Source organism: Motacilla alba, chromosome 17 (assembly GCF_015832195.1).
Source record: "Motacilla alba alba isolate MOTALB_02 chromosome 17, Motacilla_alba_V1.0_pri, whole genome shotgun sequence".
Lineage (NCBI taxonomy): Eukaryota > Metazoa > Chordata > Aves > Passeriformes > Motacillidae > Motacilla > Motacilla alba.
This window is the reverse complement of record NC_052032.1, coordinates 4,203,034-4,214,766: the sequence shown is the minus strand read 5'-3', so window position 1 is coordinate 4,214,766 and position 11,733 is coordinate 4,203,034.

Here is an 11,733-nt window from a genome sequence, read left to right as displayed (position 1 = left end):
CTATTGCTCACCCTCTGTGGACCCCAAAAGTACCAAAAGTCAGTCAAGGAGGGCAAAAAAGGAAAGATGACCTTTAGGGAAAAGGGGATAAACACTCCTGCATGTTGTTTCTTCACTACACTCATGGCCAGTACATCTGTGACAACTCAGCACTGAGGCTCTAATTGTTTGTGTCTCTCTAATGATCCATCCTCCCCATCCCTCTCCAGCCCCACGACCAGAACACATCCATTCAGAGGAACATTATCCCAGTTCTGCTTGTCAGTTCTGCTCCGAGACGCTCGGCATCGCTCATCAACGAGAAGTCAAGGTCACGACACCCCCTGAAGCAGCAGGCACAGCCTCATCTCCTCTGCTGCTGAGGAGCTCCCTGCTCACCCCTGCACTAATGGCAGCAGCACTGCTCCCCTCCAGATTGTTTAACAGATGCTCCTGATAAATGCCCGAGCAGCTGAAATTCTGCGGGAAATGGAGCGCGGCCGCCGGACTGCCAGTGAAGGATGGGAGACACTCACAAGGTCTTTGGGATGGGCTCCACACGAGCAAAGGTGTTTGGCCCTTTCACCAGGATAGAAGGGTCTGGAGCTGGGGAATGGGATGGGCTGAGTAGCAGGAATTTTATAATAGATTATCATCTCCCAGGTTGTAGGCAAAGGAAATATCCTGGGCTGTGCCAGCGTGGAGGGGTCCCAGCTGCATCAGTGCAAGTGATGAATTCACTGGTAGCCAACAAACAGAATTTACAGTTTGAATAAATACACACTGTGTGTGTGTGTATACATATATTTACATGTGTTTACATGTGTTTGTTTATATTTGAGTTCCACTCTTCTCAAATAGCTATCTAATGTATTTGAGAAGACAAAGTGTAAACAGTTTATTTGGGGGACAAGTTTGTTGTAGTCCTCTTTAGATACACAGCCAGAGAGGTTTTCCAGGTGTTGTCTCCACCAACATTTAGCAGTCTCAAGTAATGAATGTATTGAAGAATTAAGATTTTCTTCTCCCTTTTGACTTGCAAAAGACAGCCCTGCAAAATGCAATGTCCCTGTGAAATGTGTATTTCATCAAGAGAAAGGTTTTGTTTACAATAACAGTCTCTTACAAAGCTGTCCCCAGAAACAGCATTCAAGATTCAAAGGATTGAGCACTTGAACAAAATCTTACCCTGATGTTCCCATAGCCCCATTTTGTCTCTTCCCTCTACATTTGGTTTATTTCTACACCTTCAGTGTTCCTTTGAAGCACAGAAGATTTTTACTGAGTATAAGGACAGGAAGGAGAAAAGAAGAATGAGAAGTGCTAAAGACAGAGGGAAGAAGAATGGTGAGTATTCTGAGAAGGGAAAGAATGAGCTGCTGTGGTAGTAGTTGTAGTTAATAAAGTGAACTTCCATTTCTACAGGAAATTTCTCTTCTGAATGGGAAGCAGCAGCCTAAGTTCTCAAACCTTGCCACAGAAGAGAAATTGTGTTAAAAGAAAAAATCGCATGGAGACATCAAAATGCCATAATGTGTGGCACTCTATGCCATTACAAGCTATTTAAAATTAATGCTGAATGCAATATAAGATCCATACAAATTAGGTTAGAGAAAAATGTGAAAATCAAGTGTTTTTCTGCTCTCAAAACAAAGTTTTTTTGTCATTACCAAAATGAAGTCAAAACAATTTAACTATTCTTCATCAAACATTTTATTTCAATTGAGCTGGTTCTGTGAAACCTTGTGAAAAACACTTTTAGCTTCCAACAGCAAACTGCTCAAGTTTATAACAGTCAAAGAATGGGGAACAAATAGTTTTAATAAAAACTTTTGGCTATTGAAACGTGAGTAAAAGGTGACAGGCACTCTTGTGACAGAGCAGTTGGTGACAGAGCAGTTCTCTTGCTCTGGACTGGGTCATTGATAATTGCCACTCTAAAAGCCACAGACTGGTGTGTTCTAACCCATGGGAGGAATATCTTTGAATAAGATCCCTGCCTGGAAATTGCTCCTGCTAATCCTTTTCAGCTCAGCCCTGTTCCTCCTGCTCCTGTGAAACCCTGCAGGAGGATTACAAACACAGGCTCAGCACAGTCCTAGGGTGGCACAGAGTGCTGCCAGGACACACAGGGCAGCAGAGCACTACCCCTGCCCCTTGGGATGTCTTTGTGCAGGGCCCTGGTGGGCACTTGGCTCACCCTTCACATAAAACTAAAAATAAAAAAAAATTTAAAACACCTCTCAATTACCCCATCTCTAAATCAAAAAAATCCCCCATAATCCAACATGGCATGAGTTGCCCCTGCTTTGTTTGTATTTGTGACTTTTTCTTTGCCTTTTGAACAGTCTTTATCTCAACCCATGAGTTATCTTGCTTTCACCTTCCAATTTTCTCCCCCATCCTGCCAAGGGAGAGTGAGTGAGCGTGGGGGGCTGATTTGCTGGCTGTGGCTAAGCCATGGCAGTAACTCATCCTAAAATCCTTCATCCTAAAATACAGAGAAATACACTCAAGGCCGCAGTCATGTGTCAGAGTGAGACTTCTGGGTCCATGGACTGCACTCTTCTGGGAATTGGGCCATTAAGTATGGATTTAAGTGCTTTGCTTTAGGCACTTAAATTTAATTTGGGTTTGTTGCACAATTTCCCAGCACTTATGGTGCTGCCCAGGAGAAGGTGATGTGCCTCAGCCCCTGGTGGCTGCTCTCAGCAGTCTCTCTGCTCAAATTCCACACTCATTTCTGCAGTCACTGGAGCTCCTCTACACCCCAAGTCCCTGCTTCCCCCTCTTTCCACTTTGCCCTCCCTCTATGAGTTCTTTCCTGCCCATCCCAGGGAGGAGGGTGGAGCTCACTGTCCATAGCTGAGATTTCTGCTGCCTGGCCAGGGTCAAGGAGGTTTTTCTTTTCATTATCCTTTGTGTGCCAACAGCCTCTGTGTACAAGGAGCTCCATCAGTCAACCAGCTCAGCAGGCTGGGTGCACACAGATTACCAGCACCCATCAAACAGCACAAATGAGAAACAGGCAGCTGAGCACAGGCAATGAGAAGAGCTGTGTTAATAAAATCAAGAAAACAGAGCAAATGCAACAGGGGAAATAATTAACAAAAAAATACATCAGCAGCTTCCTACCATTGGAGACACAGTGGGAGATGGGGGCTTCCCAAGTGAGGAGTGGAATCTTCCACCCAGGGACTGCTGAAATTCTGAGTTGCACCTTCCCAGTTTCTGCAGCTGCTTCTTGTACTTCGCAGAGCCTCCCACGGAAATCAGCAAACTGATTTGCAGGCAGGAAATTGCCCCTGAGCACAATACTTTGATGTTGAGGGGCTGAATGGGACTGTGTTCACCCTGAAATCTCGTGGCTTTGACCATAGTCTTGGGTGGGTCTTATGTCCAGGACATCATCTCCCCTCAGCAGGACCATGTCCACGTTTTGGTTCAAAACAGTAATGGCATACTAATGTGAAAGGAGGCAAAGAGAAAAGGGATGAAAGAAAAATGTGTGTCAAATAAAATAGAAAGGAAGATTTTAGGAGAAAAGAGAGAGAGAGAGAAAAGCACTGCAGGCAACAGAAGGAGAGTGAAGGAGAAAAATGGGGAAGTGGGAGGACAGAATGAAGTGCTGAGGTACAAAAACAAACAAATGCATGAATACAAAGTGAAAAAGCCAGATCCAGGTTTTCCATTCATATGTGCTGGTACAGCTCCATCAATCCCTAGTAAGAATTCAGTTCCCTGACTTAGAATCATAGAAAAATTCAAGCTGAAAAAGACTTCTGGGACCATCAAGTTAAACCATTCCTCTAGCACTGCAAGGGCCACACCAAACCATGTCCCCAAAGGCCACCTTTACACATCTTTTAAATCCCTCCAGGCATGGTGACTCCCCCACTCCCTTGGGCAGCCTGTTCTAGTGCTTGATGACTCTTGAGGCAATGACTTTTTCCAAATATTTTTCCTAAAGCTCCTTTTATGGAGCTTTATGGATTTCATAGAGCTTTATGGATTGGCAGCACCTCAGCCTGTGGCTCAGGCCAGCCCAAGCAAGGAGAGCTCATACACAGCACCATTCCTTCCTAGGGCACAATCTCTTTATTGCTCCCAATTCCCCAGACTATTTGCTAAATATGATTGACAGGAATTTCTGTTCTTGCCAGCAGGATTCCCATTCCCAGCACCTCTCCAGACCACATCTTGTGTCAAGGACCATAGCCATGATTTCAGCGTCTGCCCATGCCCACTGAATTATTTGTCAGACCAATCAAAGTTATCCTCTAACTTGGTTTGTACATCCCACTCCTACTAACTTTCCCTTACACCATTTAACTATGGCTGAGTCTTTTTTTAAAGACTCACTTCTCAAAAAGTCATTTTGATTCTCAGGGAATTTTTATTTTCCTGAGAAACAGGTGAATGAAACTCTAATAGAACCATTCTAAAAACAAAATTAAGTGGGTCAAACCCTCCTTGTTTTTGCATAGACCCTAGTCCAGGCCTTCATTTGACCCATGCAATTAATAATTTCTTGAGTTCAGCACTATCAGACAACTGTTTTTCCCCAGATATTAATCTCAGGAAGTATCATGGAAAGGAGATGCAGCAGGGCATGCAATGAAGAGCATTAAGGAAGGAGAGCCTGCTTTCTGAGGTATCATTCCTGCACTATATTTGTTCCTTAGGCCTCATGAATAGCATCCCTCTTCCATGTGTGTAGTTCCTAAACCTCTGAATTCTGCATGACTCACTGCCTCAAGCAGCAATGATTTGTCTGCCACGTTGCTACTTCTGGGGTATTAACAGAATATTGAGAATCTCATTCTTGATCTCCCTTAAAACTTCTTGGTAAATGGATCCAGCTCAGAGAAAGGATGAAAATAATGTGTGCAATAAAAAGCCCCCCAAAAAAGGAGGAGAAAAAAAAAAAAAGAGAGAAATGAAAGAAAAATATGGGATTTTCAGGGAGTCCTGACTGATCTCCACTTCATTATTGAAAGATTGGACTATTAAAGGGATACAGTAGGCCTGAAGGAATTGTGGGATCATTTGTGCAAATGGCAATTTTAGTATTCAGTCTATCATATCCATAAACATAATGTGGCTGGGACTGACATGAGTGATAGCAAATCCCCTTCCCAGGAGGCTCTGTGCCACTTTGATGCAATGCCTGAGAACACAGAAAGCTGGAAAGAGAGAGATGCTTCCTCCCTTGTGTGCTTGCTTTCTGTTGAGCTGATGGGTGAAGCCACTCTGATTAGAGCAGATTTGTGGAATTAAACGGAGGAGTCACAGCACTGACAAAGAAACTGTTCCAATTCTGGAAAAGCTCCTCTTGCTCTTGTACTTACTCGCTCACACAACGGAACATGCAAAATCTGCTCAGTAAATAGAGATGTGTTACTGTGGCTCCAACACCACTCTGCTCAAGTGCTAATCCCAAGGGGAACGCCTGCCAAACACTTACCCCGCTCTGCAGATGTGCTGCTCGTGCCCTCACACTCTGCTGGGTGGAGGAATCCACGTCCTAGCACTGAGACATGGCTCTGCTGTTCTGTGTGAGCTCAGACCAGCAGTGCCAGCTGGGATTTGTGACTGTGCCCAGCAAGGCTGAACACCCTAATCCCACTGACCTCAATCCCAATCCTTTTGTAAACACCGAGCACTCCTTCCCTGCTCTGTGTTCTCAGAACCCCTGACAGGATCTGCTGCATGGTGGATGAATTGAGGTTAATCACTCTGGGATTCCTGTGGACAGAAATGGATGGACAGAAACAATTCCCTGTTGGGGTCAAGTGATCAAATCTTCCATGGACCCTTGGAAGAAGATCCCTGGAAGGTCATGGCTCCCATCCAGGCCAGGACCTGCCCACAGACCTGCAGAAATGTGGAATGTTTGCCTGTGTTTCCCCAGTCCAGGACTAAGACACGGCAGAGACCAGATCTGCACTGAACACTGACAACATCACAACAGCTCTTACTCATGGGCTGCCAAAGACAAATGCGTTCATGGAGCTGAGTGAAATTACTCGTGGGATTTGCAGAGTCCAACTGCGACACTGATGCACGCTCAGCAGAGTAACAAGATTAACAAGCCTAAAAAAAGGCAAAATGGAGTGCTGTGACACCCAGATAGAACTGATTGCACACAGACCCTACCAGCACATTGTGGATTCGCTTTAATGCACTAGAACACCAGTTACTAAAATCTAGTCCTATATGGGAATAGCCTTGAATTTAGAAAACAATCTTGTTGTCTTTCTGACCCGTACAAATGAGGCTTTCACACAATTTCTGCATTGAGATAAATAAACACACATTTTTCCAGATTTCTAAAGGCAAAGGGCAGAAATCTGTACTTTATATTCTTTCATTCTGGGAAAAAAACCTCAAATTTTTAAATGTCACAACACAATGTATTTATTAATATATGATTCAATTTCTTGGATTCTTATTTGTGCAGAATTTTTGAATAAGTTCTTTTTGAAGGAGGGGGCAACATTGCATCAAATCCTGTGGCAGTTTTTGTGTTTGGTTCACTGGATGAGCTTCAGTGAATTGTACAAAAAAGTGAAGGGATTTGGGGTTTTTTTTGAGAGTTTCTTAGAGTAGTGGACTCAAATAATGTTGTTTGCTTACTGATTCATCATAAACTCTTGATTACATGATGTTCCAGGTTCACATTTCACCTTGGCATCATATTAGCATCATAAAAAGTACTAAAGATATCATCCATTGCTCTGCAAAGGGGCAAACTTCATGATTCTTATTTGATCAGGCAGCATTAACCTTGAGTTTTCTATTAGTTCAGTCTGGAAACTCACCTTGCAATGCAAAGTACAAGCAAAAAAATAAAGGAAACAAGCAAGCAAACATCTTCTCTTTCATGAGATAAGAAACAGCAACCTGTTAAAAGGAAACATTTTGTTTGTTCAAGTGAATTTGACTGCAGTACCTAAGGGACAGATCTGTGAAGAGTCAAAAATGTTCCTCATGTCTCGGTGGAGTTGAAGACCTTGTTCCTCTGTACTTTTTCCCTATCTCTTTAGAAAGTTTATGACTTCCAAAGACCTATCTGTGTGTCCTGGAATGTGGTTTAAAATACAAACCCATTAAAAAGTGACAAATCGTCTTCGTACCTCAGGCCTTCCTGCATGTGGTATTTCTAATGAGATTCTGGGCTTCCTAGGGCAAGAACAATAAAACTCTTATAATTCTTGCCCCAAACATTCAGAGATGGCCAAAGACATCAACCCCACATCTAAGCTGATCCACAGATGATTACAGTTTGTTCTTTGCTGTGAACAACAGCTTGTGGCCTCACCAGAGAGCAGCTACTACAGGTGAGCTACTGTGAGCTACTATGGGATTTGGATTGATGACTACTGTAGGGAAAAGTCTGAGGAGAAACAGTTATTTACATGAAAAAATCAACATAAAAACCAGCAGTTATTTTCCACTCCCCCCCTTTCTTGATTCTTCCATCCCCCTCTTCCTTCCTCAGCTTGGTCAGGAAATTGCTGTACAACAAAAATCCACAGGCAGCTTCAGCTCCTTCCCCTCTCTTTTGACCTTTTCACAGTTCTAAGGGTTATTTAATGAGCTTAGAAAAATAATGCATCAGTTAATGGCAGAATCCCTGGAAGGGCAGCATTATCAAGATTTCCTTTCCTCCTCCTCACCCTCACTGGAGGCCCCATCACCCCCAAACTTCCACCTGCAGTTTTCTTCATTGCGTGCTTTAAAATGCCTTCAAATTAACACTACATTAAAAAAAATGGAGAAAGAGATCAGTGAGAGGCCTGTAAAAGAGCATTTTAATGTTTTGCTGTAGAAAACATAGTCACAGAGGCTTGAGAGAAGGAAGTGTAATTTATTTACCATCAGGAAACAGCCACACTCATATATCCCCAAAAAGATGTCACTTTTGTGAAATAGAGGGGTGACAGAATCACCCTTGGCCAAAAGATTGGTACCACTTCAACCCTGCTCTAAACAGCTCAGCAATCCAGGTAAAATTAAGAAAATTTGTTGTAATAAATCTAGACTCCATTTCTAGGAGCTGGAAGTCAATAATTCTGCTCTTTCTCCAACAGAGACAAAACCTATCGCCCACAGGCACTCTGAACAGCCCATCCTTCTTGCCAAAATTAAACTTCCCATGATTTCCTGTGACACCTGAGCCCATGTTATAATTCAGTGCAGAATCCAGAGACTCCCCACAGTTGAGACAAATATCTGTGGCAGGCTAACCCTCCTTTTGAAATGTTTTTGGGCCTTAAATGCAAGACAAGGCTGGCTGTGAAGGCGCCTCACATGACATCAGCATGTAGGAACTTTGCAGTGTCTGATCTAAAGGAGAACTGAGCTTTCAAAACTGTGCACTCGCTCTTGCAGGTAATCTAGGATATTGTGCAGGCACTCCATATAATATCCTTAAAATAATCATCCTTCATCTAAGAATTAATTGGGCCTTTCCATTTGCAGAGTCACCCATTGTTCTTTAAGGGTCCGAGGAACCAGGAGCGGATATGAGCCACCTTAGACCTCAGCTCAGTGTGAGGAGAGACCCCTCTGAGCTGATTCAACACACCCAAGGTCTGAGTCACACCCTGGAGGAGGCTCTTCACATTAATTAAACGGTGTTTTTTAGTGTGATAAATCCAAAGGGTAAATTCCTTCATTTAGTCTCTGTAGTTTGGTGGGAAGAATCTCAGCTTTTCTCTCCCCTGGACAGGCTTTGCTCTTTCTTCTGACTTTGAGTTGCCTGCTTATATTTTTCAGCTTGTATTTAATCGTGGCTTGTTGACATTCATTTCTTCTTGTGTCAATATTACCCTTGAGCTTAACAAATCATCTCCTTCTCTGGCATTTTGAATCCTTCTGTTCATCTTTTTCACATACCCCTCAACACTCTCTGTTTAGTAACAGCAGTTGTTTACTTGTCTTAAAAATTCCAGTCTTTGCCTCTCCATCCACTTGATTATCCCATCAGTCCTTCTCTGTACCCACCCTCATCTGGATTTGTCTCCATTAGGCACAGATGTCTGGAACAGTACCTGGCACTGCAGACAAATGTGTACCAGGCTCTGATACAAAAATATTTCCATTTCTCTTTCTTTATTAGACACACATTGCCTGAGGCATCTTAGAATTTGACTTTTTCACAGTTCCATCACATCTTGATTCCTCAGCACAGCCGTCTAAGCTTGTCTAACATCTCCAGGTATTCCTCAGGCTCACAGACTTTGCTTTTCCTACACAGATTTTTCAGGTCACTTGTCCAGTGTTCGTTAGGACTTCAGCACAAACAAATTCCACCCAGTTCATACCGGCTTTTCCCAACACCATTCATCACTGGTAATTCCCATTATTAATGAAAATTTGAAGTGGGATCAGACAAGACTGTTGCTTGAAGAATTTCACTACTAAGCACCCTCACAGAGATACTTTCCTTCTTGGAGAAATTCTCTTTTTGTAACACTCTTCTGATCAGATTTAACTTCACTTTACCTACCTCTGCCTTAGGGAGAATTTCTCACACTGCACATCTCAAATGCTTCTGGCTAATTTGGACACAGATCTAAATTACACCAAATAGATAGGAATTAGTTAAGTTCTCAAAGCATGGTACCACATTGTTCTCTCCTGATCTTTTCTGAGAAAAGGTGTTGTGATTCATCTGACACCGTTTAAATGACTCAGCCACTCCAAGTTGGTTTTGCAAACTACAGGGGTCGCACTAATGGACTTGCAAATGCCTTGGTCATTTTTTTGTCTAAAATCCATGTGCTTACAAATCTTGTATCAAATAATATCAACCTGCTGCTGCACCAACACTCCGTAAAGGTCTCTTTCAGAAACCAGAAACAAAAGCAGTTTGTTCCTCTCATTATCATCACATCAAGAAGTTTGAATTTTACTTTTACCTCAGCTAGAGTAATTTAAATGTCCATAATCTCCTTCCCATTCACACCCTGCCTTTATGCCACAGTCATTATCAACATCCTCACTGAATTTGAAAGAAAATTATTCATTTTGTTTCGAGGACAAATGCAGATCACTTTCTAACTTGGTCCCATTCTTCCTGCGTGGTGTCAGTGCTTCTTGTCTCATTATAAACTCCTTATTACTATGGGCAAGGAATTTCTACTGTTTGTTTTAATTTCCTCTACAAAGGATCTCCTTCACGAGGAAATTAAAACCTTGACATTTTACAAGTCTCACTTTATCTCCCCAGCTCATCTGAGATGTTGCTCTCCTTGCTGATCAGTCCCTTTCTTTATAGATTTACTCATCACCCAAGTGGGTATCTGGGAAACTTTGATTTTTCTGTTGTCACAGGACATTTCTCCTTTTGACTTTCTAAATGCACCTTGTTGTCTGATGGTTTTTAATCTAGAGAATTGCACAGGAGATTCTGTTTTATCCCAGAATCTCCAACCATTTCCCTTGTGCCAGTGTAATCAGTTACATTTAGAAATACTAATAGAATCATTTCTAGAGTTAGGAGAATAATCTTATTCCTCAGAAATTCTAGGGGAGGGAGAATCATAATAATTTTAAAAAGAGATACTCACTCTAATCAGAAATTCAGGTGCTGTCCAGGGTATTGAGTGCAGCTGGAGGGATTTCTCCTTTGTACCCAAAGGGTGGACACTGTAACACAGGTCAGGTTAATCCAAAACCCATTATTTTGAATATCAAGGTCAGATTTGCTCCTATAAAGTGAGAGAAAGCAGAAATATGCATTCATTCATGAATTACATAAGTTTACCCAAAATAAATTTGTAACATGTGGAGCAAAGATTTTTTTTTTTCATAGTGTTCTGTACAGACATGAATCTCACTTTAGTAGAGAAAGCCATTTTTGGCCTGTTGGTCTTAAACTGAAATACACTTCTAAGAACTAGATTTAAATGTGGTTATTACTTGGGAAAAAACCTGAGATCCACTCTAGATTTTAATTCAGACCTTCTGGATCTGAATTGCTGTTTGTTTTTTACACTTTAAACATGGTTTACAGCCAGCCCACTGCCCCATAACCTATTTTACTTCACCCCCCAGTACCTCCTTTATTTTAAGACACAGCTTGGACAGAGCAGCAACTTGATCACTCAGCCCACCTAATTTTTGTGTTTTCTGGGTTCCCCTGTTGAATTCTTGCAGTGGATACTTAGAATGTGCCCTGTCACTCATTCTTCACACCCCCCTCTATTTTATGAACTGGTACCCAGCACCTGCTCCTGCACACGGAGCTGTGCCACAAAGGGCACCCACTGTAAGGACTGGCAGCTGAATTACCTGGGGGCTCCTGCTCCTTGAATTAGTCTGCTATGAAATTCTCATCTGCAGTCTGCAAAGGGGAAACGACAGACAGAAAAGAAACAGCTTTTCCCTGTCCACACTTTCTGAGGAGTCTGTCGTGCTAAGTACTGGCCTGTCTCCTCTCGTTTGTGTTAACAGTGTCTAAATCACTCTTTCAACTTGCTGCCTTCCACAGGAGGAGCTGAGGCAGCAGCACAAATGGATCTTTAAGTACAAGGAGCTGGAACAAGCTATTTCCATGTGTACTTGGAGGTAAACACAACCCCCCCCCCCAAAAAAAAACCAACAAAAAAACTCACAAAAAACAACAAAACAAAACAAAAAACCACAAAACAACAAAAAAAGTACTTTTAGCTTCACATTTCCATATAACATTTCCATTAGTGCAAGCCTAGAAACCCCCTAGAAACAGCCACTTCTTCTTGT